The sequence below is a fragment of the Paralichthys olivaceus genome, chromosome 6, assembly GCF_024713975.1.
Source record: "Paralichthys olivaceus isolate ysfri-2021 chromosome 6, ASM2471397v2, whole genome shotgun sequence".
NCBI classification, from domain to species: Eukaryota; Metazoa; Chordata; class Actinopteri; order Pleuronectiformes; family Paralichthyidae; genus Paralichthys; species Paralichthys olivaceus.
The window spans coordinates 4,702,190-4,728,313 of NC_091098.1; the positions used below are offsets into that span (position 1 = coordinate 4,702,190).

The 26,124-nt window shown below is 44.0% G+C and overlaps 1 long non-coding RNA gene across 1 annotated transcript; it reads left to right on the top strand.

The window, feature by feature from the left end:
* Positions 1-4,913: 4,913 nt before the first annotated feature.
* LOC138410568 (uncharacterized) lies at positions 4,914-25,800 on the top strand. Its single transcript, XR_011243274.1, has 3 exons — positions 4,914-5,223; positions 5,475-6,000; positions 25,070-25,800. It is a non-coding gene; the product is annotated as an uncharacterized lncRNA (long non-coding RNA).
* Positions 25,801-26,124: the final 324 nt, after the last annotated feature.

Consider the following 26,124-nt stretch of genomic DNA (forward strand, 5'->3'; position numbering starts at 1 on the left):
TGGACAGAGTTTGAAGGAGCTTATTGTTTTTTTGTCCTACATCCCAACCTTATTATTCTGTCTCCTCGCCAAGATGAATCAGATGAGTGTAGAGCCTCTAAAGTGCCCGTCGACAACACTGTGGTGCTTTCGAACCCACACACTCATCAGGGTGAATTAAAAACACACACAGTAGGCAGACTCTTCACTGAGCGTTTGCGTATTCGCAAATTAAAGATGTAATCTGACTCCACACAGCCTTTCACACTGACCCAATCACACCGACAAATACTTCACAGTGGAGATGCACCTCACCTCACAAATGACGAGAAAAGTCTCTACAAAATAAGTGTTTTATTATATTTGGCACAAACCAATCTCGAAGATATGAAATAACTTTTAAAATCAATACATTCCAGCTTGACTATTTTTTTCTTTAAAATCATTTGAAATGCTTGCTGTTCATATAAACATCTAAACTTACTTTTTTCCCCCCTGATGAGTGTTTCAGTATCTATAAAAAAATGTCAAAGAAACTCACTATTTAAGGCCTTGGAGCCTGAGGCAGTACCTTAGCTGTTAACATTCTCACATCCAGCCCCTCTGGATATTTTCAGGAGATTATACGGAGTTCAGTGCAAGTCTAAAAGCAGCTTCAGGTAATAGACTTCGATCTCAGGTCAGCCGCCCCGTGTTTTAAAGCTGTCTTAGGGGCTTGGAACCCAACAAGTGTGGGTTGTGAAAATGAGATCTCCTCCTGACCTGTTGAAGCTGGTAGCATTAAGGGCCTCAACAACAGGGCCCACACTGGATTTACCACACTCTGACAGGGAACAGAACCCAGCAATTACATTTGCAGTGACTCCAAACCTATGACATCAACTGCTTTAAGACATGCACTGAACCCCCCCAAAGGAAATGACTTTGTCTCGCCCGGCCCCCTGGTATAAAGTCAGCAGAAAGTCTGGAGGAGCTGCTGTGAGAACACAGCAGGAGATCCTATCAGGATTCACACGGAGCGAGTCACGGCGGGTTGATGGCGTAAAAATAGAAAATAAAATCGCATAGCAATCAAATATCTCTGAATGAAAAGGCATGGCAACACAGATGAAGATGTCAAGAGAGTTTGTGGTGATACAATACACGTCTCAAGTTAAGAACTTGGATTTATAAAATCGGAATATTTTCTTTTACATAAAATGTAAATATAAATACATGGGCCAAACAATAACAGCTGAGCTCTAACTATTTCCTTATCATTGTACTGAAAGGACAACTTTTCCACAAACCCCTAGAGAACAAAACATTCATTTGTATCTGTTACTGTGAATATGTTATCAAAAGCAAATGTTATAAATATTACCTCAAATTTGGATTAAAGTATTTTGATTTATTTGGTTGCTGTTGGACAATGTATTGATAAACTCCATATATATCTGTATATATTATCAAAAGTTGTTATACACACTTGTAATCCACATTTTATTCTATAATATATTATGTATCTCATTACTATCACTGAGGTTTATCTCTTAATTACTTGCAACATCTCTGCAAAATGTTTTCACACGATTGTACTTGTAAAACCTGTGTAAAAGGAACAATCAAAGTTTTGAATCTTGAATCATGTTTTTATTACAATTCATGAATTCTCTCTATGCACATAGTTTGCATTATTTTAATTTTCCGTGCTTGTCACTGTCAGAGCAATGTAAAGAAATACACAACTGGGAAGCAGGTGTGAGAAGAGAAACCGTGAAGAAGAAGAAGTGAAGAAAGAAGATGATCAGGGCTAATGGGAATAATGGAAAGCAGTCGAAAAGTGAATAGTTTAATATTTTATTTTGTCTTTTGCTCTCTACTCTTTTGCTTTGGTTACATCATTAACATGCCAAAATTCAGTTTGAGTTTGTTTGTGTGTGTGTGTGTGTGTGTGTGTGTGTGTGTGTGTGTGCGCGCACGTGCAAGCGTGCACACTTGCTGTCTGCACCGTTGTCTCCGCTGATCTCCCAGGACAGATTCAGGACACATACAACACACATGTGCAGATACACACTTAGTCCCTGGAGCCCTCGACAAGCGAAGATTGCCTCTTTAAGGTGGAAATCAATATTCTTTCTTTCCCCATCTCTCCACCCTTCCTGCTGTCCTCTCAATTCCCACATCCTCTGTCTCTCTCTCTCTCTCTGTCTCTCTGTGTCTCTCGGCAGACTCCTCCACCACGACATGTGCCTACGTACACCTGTGAGTCTTCACAGGCTCAGACACAAGCACAAAGTCAGCACCTCTCTGCCTGCTTCATCTGTATGAGATGTACTCCACCCTCCCTCCCTCTCTCTCTCTTTATCTTGCTCTCTTCCTCTCTGTCATGCTGTCCATATGTACAAAGCACCATCACGGCGTCAACACATGCGATGCAGACCCAGGAGCTCAGGATTGAGGCAGGGCAATGGAGCTACAACCGGTGGAGAGGCAATGTGGGGGAGGATGTGCAGGAGTGTTCAGCAGGGGATGGCCTTGCACCTCTTTACTTAGCACAGCTAAAAATACAGTGGGGAGATTCAGAAGGGGGCAGTGACAATTTCTGACCATGGGGGTGCTGAGGCTTAAGCAGGCTTCAGCTATAGTGTTGGTTGCCAAACTGGTACCAGCTTAAAGGACAAGACTTTGTGGGGGGGGCTGAAGTTTCACAGATTCTGGTTAACTGTTAACTATTTTCTTTTCATTAAGTCACATTAATTATATTGTGGGTGCTTTCATATAATCATTTCCTCTTTAGCAATTTGTCTACAAAGTAAAAGCACAGTGTTCATTTTGTCATTGCAATGCTTTATATGGAGCTGAATTACAGTGCAGTGATGTGTTTATTTTGAAAAGTTGAAGATTGTGACTCTTGTTAAACAGACCTCTTAAATAGCTGACATGCAATTAAAAAAACAAAAAAACATTTGGTTCCTTAATAAATCAAATTTGATATCTAAACCACACGTGTGAACAGTTTTAAAGCAAATTCAGTTAAATTTGATCTAAAATACTGACTATAAAATCCTCATTGCAGATAAACCAGGTAGGATGAACACAAAGTTTTCTAACTTTACTCTGCATAGACTGTTTATAAAAAGCTCTGCACGCAACAACTAGCACACAAACAATTAAAAGTGAAAGTATTTGAGAAGGACTCCCTAATAACAAGGAATAATTCTGAAGGAGCTCCGGAGCGTATCAAAGGAGCATCAGTCTTAAAATTATAATACACATCTATTATTCAAGTTTTGGAAAGAAAGTTGCAACCATCACCACAAGCCAAGCAAGCACCCCACTCCACGCATTTATGGCAGTGCAGTCATTTTACATTATATTTGATATAGAACCTTACAGAACAATACAGAACTAGTGAGGGTGCAATGAACCCTGAATCAGGGTTAACTTCAGGAAGATAACTAGTAATTTGGATGCAATTTGGTGCTGCTAATTAACCGATAAATAAGGAGGTTAAGAGCCAAATAATTGTAGGCATTCATTGCACAATCCTACACCTTTCTTGTTCTGCATCCAATTTAGTTCTACTTCAATAAGTGGGGTGACCTTCTGTTAATGTTAATTTGGTTTTTGAGTTGAGAAGAGAAGAGAAAAATTTCACCACTTTTGTTTTAAATATGAAGATGGAACCAAACAAAATCAAAAAGCAAAATATTAAGGAAACTGTGAAATGCATTCATTTGTGAGTTTCAGAGTTGTTGGACAGACTTGCTGTTTCCCCGAGGATCAGTCAGCAATGTCTCCAAGCATCTTCAGAGTCCTGGTTCATGCAGTGATGGGGTGACTTGTGAACTTGAACAGTCAAACTAAAGAGTTGAGTTGCCTCACTGACAGGTACATTTGAGTGAATTGCTTGATTTTATTGAGCACACAAACACTATCAAATTAACCCTGAACCCAAAATATTAACCCCAAATCCAAATTACAGTTTAGGTTGATAAGCATGCTATTGGTTATAAAATATTTGGTCATAAATTGCCAGTCTGTCATATAATCTCAAAATATGTATGAAAAGTAATCTAGGACTGTTAAATAGCCAAGCCCAGAAAAAGCATGGTGGGTAAGGACAGATCTCGTTGCATCTAGTCATCGATCAGTCCAAAAGAGCACATGTCACTTCACTGCCCATTAACCTCCACTGGATACCTCTCTCTTCAAATTCATATCACCAATATTTGCCTACAGAGTGACTTCTGGGTCTGTACACACCTACTTGAACTCAGTCAGGCTTGTGCTTCTTCTTACCACAACTTTTTTTCAAGGAATGTTATCTGGTATTGCCATCCCTGCACACAAGGCAGTTCAGACGAATCTCATTTGTGCTTTGTCAATGGTGGACAAAGCTACCGAGTGCTATCAGAGCAGGGGCGTCCACTTCTATCCTCAAGAACCTTTTGAATCGGCGACAGATTCAGCACTAACATCAAAGTCTCATACTGTGCTGAAGTGTTGTCCCTCAGTTGTAAGTCACTTTGGATAAAAGCATCAGCCAAATGAGCAGGCTAAATGTAAATGCTGCGGAAGGACTGTAAGAGGAGTAGACTGAGTATCATGAGCAGAGGAGAGTATAGCAAAGTAATGTGACACACCGAGAGTCCACCATAGACGTGATAAAGAAGGGTAAATGGAGCTCAGACCAGAGTAGCCAAACTGCAGAGAGAATGATTGAAAGTGACTGCATCACCACCACCAGCCTTCTTTGACACCGCTCTGCCTCACCTCCCAGTCTTCCCCGCCCTGTTCCTCCCACTTTCCCACCCACCCACTTTAACCCAGACACCCCCAGCAGCACTCCAGAGGCTATTTTTTGCCACGCTTCACTAAATAAGGTCGTGGAGCACGGCAGCGCAGGCGGGCTGATGGAAGGGTGCATGGCTCTGGTTCTTACCTTGGTATAAAAACCCTGGGATGGTGGGGGCTTCCTCTGATCCCGCTGAACCTCTCCCTTGATCACCCAGTGGCAGTTCTCTCATTTGAACTAACTTTTTGTCTTTTTTTTCTATTACACTCAAACCGAAAAAACAAACATTAATGTCCAAACGGTGCCTTGCGAGCGGTGTCACTTTTCGGTGCCAATAATTTGATGTGTAATTGCAATGTCTTCCTTTCATCTCGTTACTTTGGAGGAAGCGTTCTCACCGACTCCTGGACAAGATATGGAGAAAGTGGAATATGGGGGCAAAAGGACGAGAAAGACTTGAACGAGTAAGAGATAATTGAGTTTTCTTTTAAAAGCTCCCAATTCTATCAATACAGCTTGTTGTTACCTATCACTTTTTTATTTCTCTATCATTTCTTGCTTCTCCCACCTTTTAGCAATCTTAACTTAGTCCCTCAAATCTTTATCTTTACCTCCCACCATGCTTTATTCTGTTTTTTTCTTTTCTTGCATCCATCACCCTTCCCTTCCTTCTCATCCCTCCATACATCTCTTACTCACTCTTTCATTCTCCCAGCCCCCTCCCCCCTTGCATCCCTCTTCCTGATTTGTCCTTCAGCTCTGTCAGCACTCACTATCTCGCTCCATCTCCTTCTCTGGCAGTCCGATCAGCTGTCTTCCTTCTAACTTTACATGGCCTGGTGTAGTGTGGAGGGATGGGCAGCTGCTGGCTGACGCATTTCATTGCCCAGTCATCACTTCAAATCGAATCCTCTTAAACAAACCTCTATGGTTTTTTTTCCAGTACAATTTTTTTTCTCTTTTCTACCTGCACTGGGTCCTATATTCCCCCCCCTCTTCCCTTTTCACCCCATCCAGCAACACAGAGAGAGAAAAAGACATTGCAAGTCCCGTGGCCCTCTTCTTTTCTCTCCTCTCCTCTCTTTTCACTGCTCCTCCTCCTCTCCTCCTCCTTCTCTTTTCCTCTCCGCATCCTTAAACTCTCCATCGCTGATTCAGCTCCGAGGGAAGAGAGAGTCTGCCTGCAGCGACCGCTTCACTCAGCATGGGCCACCATCCCTCGCTGGATCACCTTTGCTATGGTAGGTGTAGAAGTGTCTCTGTGCTCGTTTAGATGCTTGTAAAATGTGTTTTTTATATTGTGTGTTTACTCGTATTTGTGAACGTGTTTGTGTCTGTAAGACTGTGCTTTGTCTGACCATCTTCACACACAGTACAGATTTTTTCTTAGCTACTCAGCTTAGGAGCTGATGAGCCTTTTTAGTCGTTTTTTTTTTTTTTACTCCACTCCTCGGTTGAAATGTTGTAGCATAGATTACATTGCCACGGCAGCCTGTGATCCCCACATTGACAGCGAGCCGTCTCCACACATTCACATGAGGTTAAAAGGTCACGGGGTTCTCTCTGAGGTGTTTCTTTGGAATGATTTCTAGGCAGCTGGTTTAACCATATTGATTTTGATCGAAAAAAATATTTTCAATACATATGTTAGCTTACAGGAACTTATGCATCATCTGTCTGTGCGTAGAATGAATTGTCGTATAAAGGGTGCAAAGTTAAGTTGTTAGCTCATATGTGCAAGCTGAATTTATTTTAAAATAAAGTGTACCAAATCATACATGAACAGATAGTTGAGACATGTTTATTTAAAAAAAATTCAAAATATAATTTCATTAAAACTCTCCACCACCAAGTAGATTATTTCTGAAGCAGTTCGATTTTCTCGTGAATCTGTCTTTGTGAACATTTTATTGCACTTTCAGTAGCACATGTACATATATATATATTTATATCTCACATTGTGACATCTTTTGGTGTGGCCACAGCAGATCATGGTGTAGGAGCACATGGTGTTGAATCAGTGCAGTCCTGCTCCATGTGCTATATTTGAATGCAGGACAGGTGAGGTTTATCAGTAAAATCGCTACATGAGCATGTTCTTAATGTGCCCCCCGTGTTAAGCTCAGCGTCCATGTGGCCGTCCCACTGGGGCCTCAGCTCTATCTATAGACAGGACACATGTGTCACTCTCCAGAGAGGAAGAGGTTTAAAGTGGAAGCGAGGTTCTAAAAGTGTCGTGCATATGCTCCCATCCCTCTGTCTCTGTTTCCCTCACCCCCTCTCTCTCTTGCTGTCCAGGCTAATTTGACCCAGTTAGCGGATACCAGGGAGATCAGCGATGGTCAGCTGTCTGTCAAGCATCCGCAGCACTGACAGGCTTCATGGTGAAATGCTGAAGGTGGCGAGGTGTTGGGTGTCCCAACCCTGCTCTATAGGAGACAGCAGGCATGGTGGTAGCAGTTATAGTAGACATGCAGCTGTTTGAAGACAATCTGTCTGTCTCTCTGCCTGGCAGTCTAACCAGTGAGTGTGAGACTGTGTTCATTTAACTGCAGAGAATACAAATGTTGAGAGTGAGCAGAACAGAACAAAGTGGATACACTTTTCTGTTTCTAGGTGGTTTAGGCCTTTTCATTATTACACACTTTTGTAGGGATTACAGAAATCAGGCCAGATGTTTGGCAAATTCCATCCATTTCCTGTGAAGCTGTGTATAACAGTGCAGTGCGGGTGCATATTACATACTGCCCTTACCTTGCAATCTACAGCAGTTGTCTATTTCTCTCTGGAGAGTTTTAATTCCTGCAATATTGTGATGATGGTGGTACAGTGGCCAGAGTGGATTGGCAACGTAAGTCTTCTGTAATATCTCTAGTGCCGGGCTGGAATGTGTTCGTGTGCACATGTGCAAACCCCTCCTCGTTCACCAGCCCTCGCCGGTGATTTACCAAAACCTTCGTTCTGTCGCTGGGAGAGAAAAGAAGGGAGGATTGAGAGAGAGAGGAGAAGACGAGTGTGATTTATGGAAGAGACTTTTAGTTTAATTACTGGGCGGGCAGAGCTGATGTGCGCAGCCCCCATGGCACTGGTAACACAGTGGTAGGAACACACAAAGGGGCTATTTGGGGGGCCTACAGAGGATGACATATTCACGTTGGTTTAGTGGATACAGTTGATACACGCAGACACAAGAGTCAATTCATATAGCGTGGAACAGCAACATGCAGTTCCTGTGCAGATACGTGCAAATACAAGTGGAAAAAATTATTCACAAAGCTGCTTTTACCTCATATCCATTTTACACGTCACTGTGGAGCCGCGCTCATATAGAAACATGTGTCTCTGTCCACTGAATATAAGAAGAAAATAGACTGCTCATAATAGTTGTGTAGAGATGATTGTGCTGTGTCGACAGTCCAGTCTCAGCATGAGCTTTCATGGAGATTTGATCAGATGCACGAGTCCTTCAAGGTGAAATGTTGTCAGCCAAAGACGAAAAGACTGATTAGGAAAAAAGACTGATATTGCAGTTTGGCAGTGTTTTCAGGAACAGTGCATGCTGGGGTGTAAACTGAGTGTGAATCCCCTCTTTGTTTAACCCTCCAAATTTCAGAATCTCAGTATTTATCAAAACTGACCTCATAATAGCAGCACCAGATATTTGAAGGGGAAGCCCAGTTGGAGAATTGTGTCACAGTAACAGCTGGTCACCTTATTCAAACAGACACACACGCACACACACACACAGACCCACATGCAGCATGCACAAAGAGAAATGCACACTCCCAATAACCCTTATATGCTTCCTGCTGCTCCCACCATAGGTTTCCTTAACGCCTCCCTCAGAGCCTTCATTAGATGCCTGACGTTAGCAATGGTTCAATTCATTAAAAGCACGACTCAGCCTTTGTGCATTTGCCTATAAATTGGTATTGATCCCTGAGAGGACAGGGTGGGGGGAGGAGTGGAGACAGCGGAGGAGGGCGAGGATGTGTGTGTCAGTGTGCGTGTGTGTATTGGGGGGGGTGCCGTTGCTTGTGGATCAGGGACTGAGGCTAATGGGAGGGGGCAGTGGGGTCTCAGATGAATGGGGTTCACTCAAGCAACAAGGGCAATTGAAGACACATATAAACACACACACATACACTCAAGCACACATGCTGAGAACGCTGACATACATTTACAGACTGACAGAAGTGCACGCTGTGTCTCACACACACACACACACACACACACATACATACACACACACACACACATCCATGCACATTCCTTCAGTCTGCTCTGCTTTCCCCCCCACACCTGTCCTCGTGCCGCGCCGACCTCATCATCACCACCGTCTGCTCACCGTGGAGCTGTAACGTCACTGTAGTTTGATGGAGAGAGAAGTGGGGGGGGGTGAGAGAGTGGTGTGGAGTGTGTGAACAGGAGAGAAAGAGAGAGAGACAATAAGAGCACATGCTATATAGAGGGGAGTGGGCAGTCAAGAGGCGACCGCATAGTGTGGTCGCCTACAGGCTGCATGGTACAGAGTGTGTGAGAAAGAGAGGGCACGAGATGAAAGGCATAGAGAGAGAGAGAAAAGAAAAAAGAGAAATTGCTGTCAGTAGTGGAGGACCAGTGGGACCAGCGGCAGTGTGCCGGACTAAAAGTTTTCAGTGTGTGGAGGACGGAAAGAATAAGGAGTAGAGAGAGAGAGAGAGAGAGAGAGGATCAGAGTGAGGATGTTAAAGAGCGAGATAGTGGCCAAACACAGAGAGAGAGAGAGAGAGCGCACGAGAGAGAGAGAGAAAGAGAGAGAGACTGCAGAGGCAGCACCTGGGACACAGACTGAGAGAAGAGAGAGCGAAGCACTTCTTCTCTCAGTCTCCTTTTTCTTCTTTATTGCTTCACTCTTTGGTGCATCGGCCCAGCTGAAGCAGGGGAGGAGGGTGAGGAGGGAGAGTTAGAGAGAGAGAGAGAGATGAGGGGAGGGGGGTCTCGAGCCAACATCTGCCCGTGTAGGTAAGTGCAACATCTCCCTTGTTTCCCTTCATCCCCATCACCCTGCTACCCCCACCTCACCCCCTCCCCGCCCTCACTCCACCGCAGCAGCTGCACCTCTGAGCGTGACACTCAAGGTGAATCGCGTGCCGGGCGTCTGCATGTGTCTGTGAGAAGCTGCTCAATGATGTACAGTATGTCATGGAAGAGCGGGCACGTGGTCACCAGACGGTGGAGTTACACTGTAGTACTGCAGCTTTTTTTCAAATGTGTTCTTTCAGGGACAATTTAATGTAATCAGTTTGAACAGTTAGAAATTTGACTTTTAAAAGTGAGGCTTCTTCTTAGTGTGACTTCTGTGATTGAGTCTGTCAAAAAGCTTAAATTTTAAAAGCAGCGAGAAAAGTAGTTTTGTATGAACTTCTTCTGTTTTAAATTTTATTCCTGAGTTTTTTTGCGTTTACCTATATGTGTGAAGTTAATCTTCTGACTAAGTCAATGATGTCCGGAGGGAAACTGAAGCAGTTATGTTCATTCAGTCAATGTGGATCCTGATTCAACATTTTTTCCTCTCCATTGAGTGTTGGGTGCATTTTGGGGGGAGGAGGGGGAGAAAAGGTGGGGGCCCTGATGCGCCACCAAGGACAGTGGCCGGCTTGGGGGACATACTTCTTTATATGCCCATATGAACAAGAGCAACTATGGAATGTAAAGAAGTATGTATCCCAGGTTGGGAAAATTTACAGCGCCGCATCTGAGTGAAAGTTAACTTAACCAGGTCTGCAAGCGGAATTGAATCATGTGGAAACTCATTGGAGAAGATATGTGTGTGTGTTGTGTCCCAGGTATTCTATATGCAAGGCTTTAAGCATGCGTGCCGTGTGTGTTCGTGCACTTTTCCTGCCCTGACGCGGCCCAGTTGAGACCAGTCATCTCGGTGCTGCAGAGAGATGCATACTGTAGAAAACCGTAGATGCAGCGGCAACTCTCCAGTCAGCAGTTTCCACTCGGCCGCAATAGATTTTTGGATATCGCTTTCACTCTGTTCTTTTGAGTTTATTTGCGGAAAAGTGGACATATGTCCACAATGATCTCAAGAACACCTTCTGCTTTCTTTTGAATACTTTAATCGTTTATCAGGCCTCTGGATTGGGTGGTGTGTATCTGATAATACTACAGTAATACACACACTACACAAACACACGCACGCAGGCCACAGACAGACAGCAGTTTCCAGTAAATGGTGCAGTGATTAAATGCTTGCTAATGGATAGCATGGTCCGAGAGCATGGTCAGAAAGAGGAAGAAGAGGAGACTGGCTGCAGGACTCTCCGACAGATTACTCGGCTTAGACTCCTGGCTGTGGTCACACTGTCTGCACGCTGTCTGCACCTGAGGCCGGCGTTATATTTAACAGCGCAATTTTTTGTTTGAGGGTTATTGAATCTTTAGCAATAGGAAAGAGTTTAAGCCTGAAAGCGGAGGAGAGAGTGGGGAAGACAGGCAGCAAACGCTCGGGTCAGAACCGCTGCAGGTGGACTTCAGCATCCGTATGCCAGATTCGTTTTTATATCCCAAAAATCATCCCACTTGTTTACAAATCTTGTTTACGAATCTGTCTCAAGCCATTCGTGTCCCTTATTTTGTGCACGTTCACTGTGCTTTGACAACACAATACTTCAAAAATCTTCAACGGTGTCTGAAAGTTACATCTTTTGGCGTTTACTAGATGGCTAAGGGAGGGGAAAGTGACAGGAAAAAATGGGAACAAGAATGTGACTTATGACGATGAGTCAAACCCACAATGTCAGGCTACGTGGTATCTGTCGCAGCCTGCTGAGCCAGCAGAAAACAGGGGTATTTCTTTGTTTTCTTCCAGACTCAGGCATGATAATTCTTTCGCTCTGATTAGGTACGTATAGGATGTACACATGTACTGGAACAATGACTAATCCAGGTGTGGTTTGGGAGCAGGTATAACTATCGTGTCAGGTTTTAGTGTATGTATTTTGGCCTACTTTGTATATAAATACTATATGTGACCTAGTTAGGGTTTACCTGTCCCTGCCTAGGTGTTATGTGGGCCAGTTTCAGTGCGGTAATTTGGTGTACACCCCAGGGTGTGTTGACTGTGTGTGAGCTGCTGGGCTGACAGGGACCTGCAGCTGGTTAATATTTCCTGCCAATCTTTCAGTATGAGAAAAAAATAGTTGACTGTGCACCATAAACAAGGAGAAGTGCTGTGTGCCAAGCAGAATTGTTTAACATTACAATAATACACAGCCAGTGTTGTTCCAAATCTAATGAATCATCAATATAAGAGACGTTTCTGGTTTCTCAAGCAGCCGCAGACGAAGAGGCCACTGAGATCCAAAAAATGCACACTTCAGCGGGGGACATATTCATTAAGCCCCCACGACCCACCCATCCGCCCACCCCCTAAGCATAACGTGTGTGTGTTTGCGGGTGAGTGTGTTTTTATGTTGGAGGGATTTATTGCCGTGATTTGTAAGAGCCAGAAGGAAAGGTCGTCGTACTGTGGGAGAATTCAAAGAGAGAAGGGCACAGTGCGGAGGGTTAGAGGGGTGGAGTGGGTGGGGGGGCGAGTGAGTGGGTGGGTGACAAAAGGGAAACGGGAGAGCACCACAGACTGGATTGGGGATCGCCAGCGGAGGGACTTGTGCCGAGTGAGTGTGTGACATGGGGCGAGAGAGAGAGGGAAGCTGGATTGATGATGGTGTTCACCGCTGGTGTGCACACGTGTCTATATATATATACATACCATATATGTGTGCGTATGTTCCGGGGTGGGTGGGTGGGTGGGTATTGTTCTGTCACTTTGCCTGTGTCAGCAGGTGGAAGCTCTCATCAGGACATTAAATATGCAACAATGCTGACTGCGGCACCGTGCTGAGACAGCCAAAGCTGGACGACTGGGGGAGGGCCCACTAAAAGTAAACCAGCGGCACCGCTTTGACTCGTTCCCACAAGACAGCCATCCTTCCACACACACACACACACACACTTGGAGACCTCCAGCTTGTTCTTAGGGCTTTCCCTGACCCTCTCCTCCTGCTCTCCTTGGCTGACTGGTAAAGCTGACTGACTTAACGGCTGACTGACTGGCTGGTTGACTGGCTTCCCCCATCTGGGAGTCCGCACAAGGGCAAAAGCAAAGCTAGTAATCCACGAGCCCAGTGAGGGATTAGCAGGAGTTACACACAGACCGGTCATGCAGAACATTGACTGTAACCAACGGGAAAAAAAGCTGCCTCCGTGAATGTGTGAGTTTAATGCAAAAATCTACTGTCCAGCTGAATGTACGTGCTTGTGTGTGTGAGCGTGGATTCACCTTCCAAAAACAGCAAAGGCCCAGTGCGCAAGTCAAAGTCTCACCAACTGTGTGTAAGCGAGCCTCTGATTTATAATTCTCAAACAGTAGAATTTTATGGATGCTCCTCATTTCTACTCCCACAGTTTGGCCATAAATAAAACCTTAATCATATGTTTGCACATCCCGCTCCACCTGCAATAAAAAGAAAAATTCCCCTGCAATTTTTGTGTCTTCGCTGACACCAAGGCATCTGTCCTCACATGCGATCACTATGCACGACTGTGGCTGCTTATAGCACCAATGTCAATAATTAATCACATGTACCTGTACCAGTGACATCTCATCATTAAACATCAGACAGGTAATTCATGATTTTATGCATGTTGCTCACCCTCTAACACATATGGAAAAAAACGCATGTACTCTTCTCACCGGTTGCCAGGTTGTGTAGGGATATAGCTCAATGCACGCCCTGTAGATTAGGAGAACTGTTTGAAACTTCAGGACTGTATTCTAGAAATAGAAGAAGTGCACAGTTTCAAGCATCAAGATTATATGTTTCTGTGAACCTGTAGAGAAGGACAACATTTTTTTTTAACAAAAGTAAAAGCTTGTTTGGTTAAAAACATTTCACAAATTTCTTTTTTAATGATTAGGTGGGGTGTTATTTAAATGTTACATTCTCAGTTTGCACAGGAGAGTTTATTCTCTTTACTCTGTGTGTGTGTGTGTGTGCACAAAACGTACACTGCGTACCTGTACTGTGTGTGTGCAGGAACGAGGGATGAGATTGTAAAGTTCAGCTGTTTTTATATTAAGTGTCAAAGTTTATTGTCAGAATTTTTTCTTTTTTTTTCATTTCTCTTTTAATCATGTTTATAGTAAGTGTGCTTCGGCAGCAATCTGCAGAATATAGCAGAGGTAAAGAGTAATGGAAGTTGAAACAGATGTGGCGGAGTGGTAATGTATGTGTCGTCTCGCCCTGATACAAGGACACAGACTCGGTCTATTATATCCTCTTCTATGTTTATGTCTCGAAAGCGAATCTCTGTGAACCCCCCCAAAGTCATTCCTCAAACAATAGGCGCGCACATAAAATACACACACAGATTGCGTCACTTGTACTGGTGTAATGTAAATTAAATGTGTATACAGACATGCAAACAATCGGTGGGTCGCAATAGAACAAATACATTATTTACCATCGACGCCAGCGCTGCTAGCCACAGTATTGATTTATCCTGCTGTTTATGTTCTATTTTCTAATATGTACACATTACTTGGAGATAATGTATCTGTACTGAGAGCAGCAGCTCACTGATTTGTTTCTCCCACTGTAGAAGCAGCTTTTATTTGTAGTATCAGCGATGAGCTGAAGCCAAAGTAAATGTGTAATTTCACAGTTTACACGGGCAAACTGCTCATGCACTCAGTCATTACAGGAGCGTGCTAAAGTAGACACTGAGCTTATTAGAGATGTGCCGTGCTGTGGATGTAGCACTGAAACCATGGCTAACAAATTACACTCGCTGCAAAAAGAAAAGACTGATGACAACAGATGAAAGGAAAAAAAGAGATAGGGTGCTGATAATAAATGGCCTCAGAAACCCTAATGAATTACTCATAATTATCAGCCTTAAAAGTCAATTAGTTAATTGGCCCAGTGTTTTAATGTGAGAATGATGGTGCATCAGCTCAATGAGAAGCTGAGAGTCGATTGAGAAAACACCCGGCATGATCAGAAAACAAATTACAATTAATCATTCAGTGATTAAGTCATACATTTTCTGTGAATGGGTCAGAGCCGAATCATCCTGCTGTAGACACACACACACACACACACAAACAGACACACACACAGTGTGCCTCCAAAAAGCCGATCAGTTCCTGCGCCGGGACAGGGATCAATGTTGAGGTAATTTGTTTCAATCAATTAAACAGACATCTGCTTGAATTAGACTCCAATAGACTGCAAAAAGCCCAGCCCCTTCCTATCTGCCTGTGTGTGCACTCACGTTTGTGTGTGCGTGTGTGTCTCTTGTGCGGTCACAATTAGAGAGCACAGACCAAAGCCGCAAACAAATTGCTAAAAGCTGAGGAATCTCACATTCCAGCAACGTGTAATTGATTTTAGCATTATACCTTTTTTTTTGTTTTTTTGCCCAAAACGCTTAATCGAAAAATGCGATGCAAGGAACAGACTTCACATCTGGAGTGAGCAGTGCCACAGGCAGCTTCTGCACTTTTATTGTTTATGGTACAGAAATGGGGGGTGGGGGTAAAGACAGTTGTATTAGCCTGAGTCTAATTTAATGGTTCCCACCAGGATTCTCTGTACATCAAGTGATGTTGCTGACACCGGAGCCTGTACGTCTCTGTGCAATATGAGGAGAGAGGGTCCGCTCCCTTGAAATGAACATGCAGGATAATTGTTATGCAGCGAAGCTGTGAAGCAGAGGGAAGTAATTAAAGGAACAAGGGCACTGTGATGGTGGTGGGCCGCATCCCCCTCCTCTACGTCCCCACTGCTACTACTACTCCCCGCTCACTAGAGATTACACACACACACACACAGGTTTGCAGGTTCCCGTTACAATGACACCCTCATAATTACTGCCTGGGTTTACAGTCATCCTAATATTGTAATTACACTCTGTCTGTTTTTTTATAAGGTCATAACATTTACAATTTTACGACACAGTAATTGTCAGTTGACCAAAAAAAAACAAGAAAAAAGGCACCTCCTCCTCTAATTGTTTCTTTTGATGACACACATATTTTGTGCTCCCCAAAATAAACACTCCATTGTTATCAATTAGTACAAAGTACATACAGGCTGTAGAATACAGTACCTATCACAGCCTTTCATTATGTGGCCGCCACCGTCGAGCACATGCACCAGTGCAGTGTTTCAGGAATATATATTGCCTAGAGAGGCATCTCAGCCAAAATATAAAGTAGGGTTCAGCGGTATAGCTTGGAATATAATGTGTTCCCGGGCACATTGTTACTTCCATTACTGGTTATAGGAACGGTGAATAAAGACTGGGTGACAGAGGGGTGTTCAGTGTTAAGCAGAGCAGGACAAGCTGAGAACTGAAACCGGCCCTGTATAAAATTGTTTCAGTGTGAAATGTATTTTTAGAATTAGTGTTTGATGGTAAAAATATTTGTCTCATCAGGACTGTGTGGTTATGCATCGATCAGATCGGAATGGCAGCATGAGGTGACAACCCCTCTCTGATTCAAATTTTGCTGAATTCTGATTGGTGCGAGGAAATGTATGACATCACATCTTAAAGCAAAAAAATAAATAAACACAAATGTAAAAATCTCTCTGACTAACTTCTCCTCTGTCAAAGTCTAACTGTGGCAATTGTTTGAGCCACTTTAAATCATAGTGACCTAAATAAAGGTTTTCAGGAAAACGAGTGTAAAGTCAACAAGAATGAAAGAATTCCCGGTGATGTACGAAGGTGCTGTTTGAGTCCTCGCGTTACTTTTTGAGCCTGGCAGCAGTACGCGTGTAACCCGGCAGCAGCACCATGAAACTTCCTCTTAGATCACCAGGAAGTTGACATTTTATTTTGTTACTGTAATGACTCAAGCAGATCAAAATGTATTTTGTTTGTTTGGTGCTAATTAAAGATAACAGCTAAGCTGGTGAATATATTTGTTGTGACCTGACATCAGCGTATCAGCAATGTCATTGTGAGCATGTTAGCATGCTGGTGTTAGCGTTTGGCTCAAGCACCTTACCTCAACTTATTTTTTCAGCTCAAGTTTCAGGTGCATTCACGTGGTTCGTTCCCTCTATAATTTCTGTGCATATAAAAGAATGTGTGTTCCCTCATTTACCTGTTTATTGTTATGTCCCCTGCCTGCGTGGGGCCTCATGCCCAAGTCTCCCCTCAGTCTACTGGAGGAGGAGAGTAATTTGGAGCAGCGTGCAGAGTGCCGAGTATCAGGGAGTTGGTTAACCAGCCTGCTACAGGCAGGGATTCAGCGCTGGTGGAGGAGGAACACCAGTGGAGCGGCCAGCAAAGTGACAAAAGCAGCCGTGGCCTGTCAGTCGGTAAAAAAATTAGCCGGTCAGTCAAACAACAGATGACTGAGTCAGGGATGGGCTGTGATCAAGCCCCCTGCCCCCATGCCCCTCCTGTAAGTGCACACACACACATATGTATATATATATATATATATATATATAGGAGGAGGAGAGTCAGAACAGGGCTAGTTAACATTCCTCTGTCATCGCCCTCACAGCTCAGAACCTGTGTTATTGAAGATGGTGAAAAAAGAAGGAGACAGAGGAGAAGGGTTGGAAGAGGTAAAGGACAAAAGAGTGAATGGTAGACTGGAAGCAGTGGTGGTGTAAAGGCTACGATAGTATTAAAAAATTGTGTGTGCGAGGTGGAGGGGGGGGGGCATGTCTAACAAGAAATGGCCAGGAACAAATGATCATTAGACAAAGTAAAAGAGGGGCAAAGAGGAAGAGTGTGGGATCGTAATGAACATGAATTACAGAGAGAGAGAGAGAGAGAGAGAGAGAGTCTGTCGGCGAAAGTAAATCTCCCAGACCCATAAAGAGTTATGCGTTGTGATCTGTTCCACCGATCGTTGTGTGCTTTGAGATAATTGCTTCCATTTTGTTGCACAGAGACTATTACAGTATATGATAGCCGGATTACCATCTGTAACACTGGGCTTTACACAGCCGCAGTAGTGCTGTATCAGCAGCAGGGCTACTGTAGAAACTATAGGTTTGAGTGAGCAGCGTGCAGTGGCCTGAGGCTGTTGTAGTGGTTATGGTCTCCTTTTTGGTAGAATTACACCCAGCAAAGTGAAAACATTTTTCCCAGTCACACCCAGCGACATCAGCACATCACCTTGGTTGAATCAAATCTCGTTCCTGGTCTGAAAAGTACCAGCAGTGGCACCAAGTAGCTCTTCAGAGTCAGACTGGTAATTGTGTCCTGCAGACTTTAAGTTTCTATTGCTTTATGTCTTTAAAAAAGACAGTGGGTTATCCTCTAACCTCTTATCTGCAGAGACTGTACAGGGAAAGTGCAAAGATGGAGGGGAGGAACGACATAAAACAAGTAAAACATGAACTTAGGCAAAGGAATTTGTTTGTGCAGTGGTAAAAAATAATGAACTGCATTAACCGGGAAGTCGTGTTGGTTACATAACACAATACATTTCTGAGTTGCATCTTGATGGTGGTGGAGTACCGCTGTTTGTCAGAGCTGAGCTGCTTTCATGTGTCTCCAGTGGTCAGTCTGTGGCTGGACACAGCTGCGAGCGCCACAAGGCTGTGGCAGGGAGAGATGGACAGACATTAACAAAGAGAGAAGGAGAGGAGGAGGAGAGTCTCATGGTTTTATCATGGGAACAATTAGGCAGCAGGGCAGCAGGGCAGTAAGGTTCGGCCACAAGGTTGCTTAAGAAGGAGGGGAGGATGTTGGGAACAAAGGACAGGGGAGACGTGAAAAAAAAAAGTTTGAAAATCACAATAGAGAAAAAGTATAAAGATCTTTCAGTGTATTTGCTGAGCAGGAAGTGTTTTTAGAGCTTCTTCAATAGAAATATTTTGCATTACGCATAAACCAGGTGAAGGTGCAGGCAATGAGCTTTTCACCAGTGGAGTAGCAAACACGTACTTTTGTTGTGTGCTAATGTTTAACTTGAGCCAAATGATTCGTCTCTGAACAGCTGATAAGAAAATCATTAAAGCGCCCGCATTGTAGTTTAGGCTTCATCTTACTCCTTTGTCTCCATCCAGCATAAACTTTACTTTGCCTTTAAGCTGAAAAGCTTTGTTGACTCACTTTAATCACACTTACCCGTCCTGACGCATACGTCTTCACACAAGCAGCCAAGAATCTGATCCGCCACAGATTCTAATCTCGACGGCTCTAACTAGCTCGGGCCTCTTTCGATCCCCAAAACAAAGCAGCCGTAATGAAGCCCCTCATTCTCTGCATACTTTCCAGAAGAGCGGCCGCCCCACTCCTGAGCATTAGAAAGCGTGTCAGCTGTGGCTATCTTTGTGCCCGAGCTCCTTTCGGACTGCGTTGGACTTTTTTTTAGTTATCTCGACAGAGTGAATATCAAGCACACCTCTGTGGCCCCGCTGCAGCCTGTGATGAATGTGTAGCTTAAATATCAAAGTTTGGCATCAGCAGAGGTTGTTCGTTGGGGGGGGGGGGGGGGGTTAAGACAGGAAGCGGCTCTACTGCGGTTTGGCAACCGCTCTATGTGGATCAAGTGGAGATGACGTCTTCACTTCTTCAAAACCATTCAAAGAGTTCCTTTCAAATAAAAAGAACATGCACATGGTAAATTGTTTCATTTAACTTCAGCGGTGCCCTTCATTCTCTTAATCTGAGCTCCTCTCACTTCAGCAACTGAAGCTTTACCCATCATTCCTTTCTATCCGAGCTGTCTCCGTTTATCTCCCTTTGTTCTGTGTTGCCAACAAGTGACAGCGCTGCGTGCAGGACTCAGCAGCTGGCTAAGTCACATCCTTATGTGAGTTTATGAGCAGATAATTAGCACTACTGGCTGTCCCCAGATTCTGAAACGCTCAACCTAACATCGCATGCAGCAGCGCTGGCTCACAATATCTGTGTGTGCCACGGTGCTGAGGACAGGTCTGAGGGGCAGTTAAGACTGGTTAAACAATTCATGCACATGTAGCGTGCAGGTGGTCCACTGGCTGCGGAGTTCCAGCTCACACTCAGTTTATATTTTGTGGAATTACTCAATAAAGTGGCTGTTTAAGGACACTTACAGTGTATCCTCCTTACATTAATGTGTTAATAGTCTAAGAAAAGACATAGTCCCCAAGAGTCCAGTAAGGTTACAGTGATGGAGGATAAAGACCTTGATTTTTTTATTTTGTGGTGTTGTGGTTTACAGAGAAAGGTGGCGACAGAGTGTGTGTGTGAGAGAAGGGTATATAATTAAATATATCATCTAAATAGGTATTGATCGTCTTAAGGGTGTTGCCGTTAGATTAAAAGGTTAAAGAATAAAACCGCTTTGAGGATTAAATCATTGTGAGGTAAAATCAACAGCAGAGGGAGATTAACATCGCAATAATCACAAAGTATGCGCTCTGCGGACACACTTGATAATGATATCCTATAGAGACATTAAAGATCCCGTCAAGAAAAACATTTAACAACTGTAACCAACGATGGTCATGGTATTTTAAACAAATCCACCCTGAAGAGAGGTTAGCGTGGATGGAATATGGGCACAAGGTCAAGTAGGTACCCCCTCCTCTTGTTTATATCTGTGGAGATACTGTCGAAGTTGCTTCACAGTATGGACGTATGCTTTAGAGATACCATCATCCCACGCCACGGTAACCCTGAGAGGGCTGCCGGCCGATAAAGAAAGAGATCAGCGCCGCACCGTATGGTAGCCGCTCTGCACGGCACCCGAACCGAGCAGCCGCGCAAGGTCAGGGAGCGTTTTTATCCAACAGACGTGTTTTATCTTCAGGAGAGAGTAAGGGAGCGAGGAAGTGGCTGAGCAGAGGATAAAGGGTCCTGTTACACTCCTGTCTCCCTCTCTGATCAACCAATCAGGCGCGGGTATAGCGCTGAGTCAGCCGCTGCCGGTGCTGCTCACGTTCGAATGCAGGGGGGGGAGGAGGGGCCAATGGTGGAAGAGGAGCCAGCCCAGCCGGTGTCTGCAGTGGACTGCAGCAGAACCGCTAACCTCATGACAAGGGGCTTGCGGCGGAGAGAGGGGGGCCGAGCCACCAGCCTATTAAGAGCCTTGTCTCAGTCCTGGAGTTACAGTCTGGTCTCTGATGGACTTTTATTTTCCACCACTTCAGCAATGCTCATCACAGTCCAGTAGATATTAGATCCACCCTAAATGTCTGCGTTCAGTTTGACACATACATCCCACTTTTCCCTCTGCCTATAGTCAGTGGGTAATTAACAGGCCAGCCACAGAAGATAAAGTTTACAGCCTGACCACAGGTCAACTTGTTTCATTACTGTAGTGCGCCTTGCATTAAGCTAATTACCAAATGGCAAACATCCTCATCAGACATGCACAGGGGCCTTCATTAGGATGGTTTGTCTAAATCCACCTAATTTAAATGCTGCACTACAGAAGACTATTGCAGTTTTAAGTGGATTTTAATGGTTATTTTGTCAAAGCGGCATCAAGAGTTTTTGTCGTGACAGGAAGTGAAGCTCTCAGAGTTTTCCGGGCCTGGCCCTCTTACGATTGCGCTGCCAGATGGAGAGGCAGTCCGTCACTAGAAGCCACTTGATAGGGAGAGAGAGGGACTGTGAGAGGAGGAGTTGGAGCCTGGGACATGGGGCATGCGGTATGGTCAGTGAGTGAAGAGGCCGAGTGAGTGATGGCAGCGACGGCGCGTTGTATTTGCGCGGCCCCGCTGTCGCACCATACATCTGAAATGAAAATATCACGGTGAGCGAGAGTGACAGAGTCTGCTGCGGGACTGGTTTCAAAGGGTCACTCCACCTGGTGGGGGCCACACATGGAGATAGGCTGGCAGCTGCTCTGTAACACCACCTGTACTGCGCAAGTGTCCCCCAGGGGCCACGTCACACCCCCACTGACCTTCCCTACTATGACTCCCTCACTGTCTATACCACTATGTCTCTCCCTCCCTCTCTGCCAGCGTCCAGCTGTCCCTAACCCTCTCCCCCGTCTCCAATATAAGGGCAGGAATGCAGCGGACAGCACAGACCCAGAATAGACAAGCAGACAGCCTATCTCCAACCTGATACAGGGGCACCCAACAGTAGCACCCACACTCGCACACATGCAGCACCATGACCTACATACAGTCCTCCTCCCTGAGCTCATGTGCTGCTGAACTTCTGAATGCACAGAACACCTTTACCTATTGTAGTTTTGATCTTGACGGAGCTGCCACGCAGATTATTGTTGAAAGAGCACTCACCGGTGAAGCTTTCAGCAGGCATCTGAGCGAGGTTAATGATAAAACACTACGGGTGTAATGATTCTGTTTGATGTCGGATCAGAGTGGAGGTGTGCAGGGTGAAGCAGGTTTGCCCGTTTGATGAGTGTGTGGGCCTCAGATTGCAGGAGTAAAGCGCAGACAGCGTAGCGGAGGGATTCTCTCCCTAATCTACTGAAAATCCTTCCATGAAAAGGATTTCATGTGTCGCGCCTGCTTCTCTGAAGTTGATATTTGCGCTTGAACACACACAGTAGCTTGCAGAGTGATACACAGAATACACACACACTCTCTCTTACTGCTTAATGTGTCATCGTCCACAAAAAATGGTAGGTACACATGCACACTGACACCTAAAACATCCAAAATAGACATGACCAGGTTATATGCTTGGAAGCACACAATACACATATACACACACACACAACCACTGCAGTGCTGCATGTTGCAGAGGTAGAACAACTGCAGCTCTGGGACAGGTAGAGAATTCAGGCCATGCGAGCTTGACTGTTCCCTCCCTGTGTGCTACTTCCCACTTCCTTCCTCCCCTCTCTTTCCAGTGTTCCCTGTCTTTTTTTCCCCCCTCAGTTTTTTCTTCTTCTTTAAGGATGCATCCCTCTCATCAATTTACTGGTCTCTTGGGTGACAAGTTTATTAAACACAAGAGAGAAAGCCACAGGGAGGGAGTTAAGAGTGTGAACGGGCCCCTGTCTTGCTCCTTGGCTTCTTACTACCAGGATTGAAGTATTTTGTGTTTCTTAATGTGATTTGTGTGCAGTGAGGCTGATGTATTTTTTAAGTGGAAAGAGCGGTGGACAACATTGGTACAGCTCCCTCGCGCTAGTAATACAGACAATTTCATATTTTGTGATATTAAAGATAAAGTAAGGAATTATTCTATTTTAATGTTAAAAAGTTCTATAAAAAGATCATAACCAACAGTCACTCAACCCTAATTCCACTGGCTCATGCTGAGGATATGAATTTTAATAACAACTCGGTTATTTCTAAAACAGTAGGTGGAACGTGCAGTTTTTTTATGAAAACATTTCTGAAATGGAAGCAATTTGCAATTTATTGAGGACTATTTAAATCCACAGATTAATTCACATTTGATGTCCTCGTGACTGTTTCCGGCAACAGGATGGTGTGAGTAGGATTGAGTCAAAATTTGTGCAACAGTGGAGCTCATTGGTGTGGTTTTCTAGTTATGGAGCTCAAAGTCACAGAGGATTAGTATATATAAATATATGGCTTTATACACACACTTACACACCTCAGGCATTATCATTCATTTGGAGTCATGTTTCTGTTTATCTGCAGTTCATGCACTCTCAATGTGTCTGCTGGATACCCTCATGTGTGCCATAGACTGCATATAAGGATGAATGACATCGCAGCTCCCAAAGGTCAAGCCAAATCATCTTGATCGCCGTGTGGTGGCTGGCTGCAGTAGATCAAAGCCTGCATCCTCCATGTTAGCAGATTGAAAACTGAAACTAAAAACTTCTCAAAGATGGTTATCTCTATCATTTTAAGTTGTTCTTATCACACAGATGTATGTTAAAGTTTTAATTTGTTATTTCTTGCAATAAAAACAGGGTAAAACATCATAACTTACAGTTGAGACTGACGTGGTCGAGCCTTAATATCGGTTGGAACTTGATGCTGTGGCTCTACACCACGATGATTTCAGGCTCCAAATGACGTCACCAGCAAAAGATGGCAGCGCTCATATTTTGACTTCATTTTTGGACAATGGGTGCATTGTCTTTTTCTACCTATGTCTATAGCTTGGTTATAAAGTTTGTTAACTGAATGAAAAACAAGTGAAGCTGTGGGCCATAAAACCAAAACCATTCAATTCAGTTTTATTTGTATAGCTCCAAATCATAATATACATTATCTCAAGGCTCTTTACATTGAAGGTCAAGACCTTAAAATCTTGTTTAATACAGAGAAACCCAACAGTTCTCACAATGAGCAGCACTTTGGCGACTGAGAGGAAAAACTCCCTCATTAACAAAGAGAAACCTTTAGAACCAGGCTCAATGTGCTGAGAGAGCTGATGAGATGATTATCAGGTTCAAACAAACATTGATATAGAAATATTAAACATAACAGTTTGAAAAACAAAACGTATTCCTCTTTAATATCAGTCAGTCGTGGGCGGGGAAAAAATCCAGACGGTAAAATATCAATAGCTTTGATTCCAGGGGCCAGGACTCTGCTCAAACAGTTTATTTCCTAATGATTAAATGATTAGCTGGGCTAATTGAACCAGGAAATGAGTGAGTTGCAACAAGGAGAAGCCGAGCTGTGCAGCTAAGCAGGAAGACTGCTGAGTGCATCATCCGTGTGCCACCAGGCTCAGCGAGGCAGCAGCGCTGAACGGAAACTGAACTGAAACATGAGCGAGGGAGAAAAAGCACAGTGAGGAGGAGAGACGTGGTCCAACAGAGAGAGGTGTGAAGTGTGTGAGACATAGATGTTCCGCGTAGTGCTGGAGGTCCGCGAGAGTTAATTCTCCTGCTGTCCCATTAGCAGTATCAGCAGTTCGGTGATGAATTCACTGTTTTCTCAAGTTTGTCTGTAACCATCGTTTATATGCGCTCCTCTCTTATCTCTTAGGGTCCTGCCTTCTGTTTCTCCTCATCCCTTCTTCATCACCCACATAGCTTATTCCTCTCTTCTTTCCATCTCTCTTTCTCTCTCTCACACACACACACACACACATACACACACTCTGCATATCTTCTGTCCTTCATCTTTGTTCCCCTCTTCTTCCTTCCAATCCTTTTTTGTATAAATTTGCTTCTACTCATCAGCAACATGCGCTCTCTCAAGGACAACGTCTCCCCCGATAATCAATAACTGTTTGCTTACAATGTGTCTGCGTGTTTGTGTCTGCGTGTTCTTGTGTGTTTCGTGGGTGCACGAATAAAAAAGTGCTTATTTGATGCTCTTTGCTTTTTTTCTCATCACCTTCTCTTTCTCACTGTGTCTCTTCCAGGTCTCCAGCCAGACTTGTCTCTTCAGTTCTTCTTCCTCCTCCTTCTTGTCACCTTCTGGACCTGACTCTCCCCTAAAATGCTTTGCTAAAGCTGGTAAAATGGAACCAAATCAACTGTTCAATGGATTTGGTCCCCTTCAACCAGCTGTAGCTGTGCATTGATCACTCCAACACACAACCATGTACCCAGGGACAAGCAAAAAGAGAGAAAAAAGCACTGGAAGGACTCCAGCTCATTGAGGGGAAACAGCTTTTCAAATCTGCAAGTGAAGCCACGTTAGGTCCTGCAAAGAAAAAATTGGACTGAGACACAAAAAGTCATCCGTGGATGAAGACACTGTATGCGTCAGCTACTGGGTGGATTTATCTCTGTAACACAGGTTACCCAAAAGACACTGAAGTCATTTGCTAAAGCTGAATAAAGCAAGCCAGGTAAGTAATTATAGATATTGTATCTTTGTGAATTTCTGTTTCAGTTATGTACTGCTGTAATTGCATCATTCTTTGAGGACCTTTTATTGTTCTTTGTAGAAGTGTGTGTGTGTGTATGTGTGCTTTTGTTTGTGTGTGTTTGTTATGTACACAAGGGATAAACAGTATGTTGAAGAGCTATTAGGTGTACACTGTGCAGGAAAAGCACTGGTGTGTGCTTGTGTTTGGGTGCGTGCATGCTCTATGTGTGTTTCTCTTATTGCACATGTCTGATCAATAAAGACTCATCATGAAGTTCATATAAACTGCTGAAGTGGTCTTTGCTTTGAAATGTGGTCTTAAGGGAGGACTTGTGAAATATATGGTATAACTGTGTACGCACTGTAAAAATCATTTTGGTTCCAACAAGCGCTGACACACGTTTTCGTTTTCCAGCATTAAAGGTTTCCACCCAGTGTTTGGTGGGCTGCACCTGAGTTCTGAGGTATCAGTTGCTAGAAGTGCTTGCCAGTGTATTCTTTTTTAAATGAGTTATTTAACTGGAATATGATCCAGCCTCAGTCACAAAAAGCTAAAGTCTTAGCTTGAAGCTGTCACAATTTGTGTTTATACACAATACACAC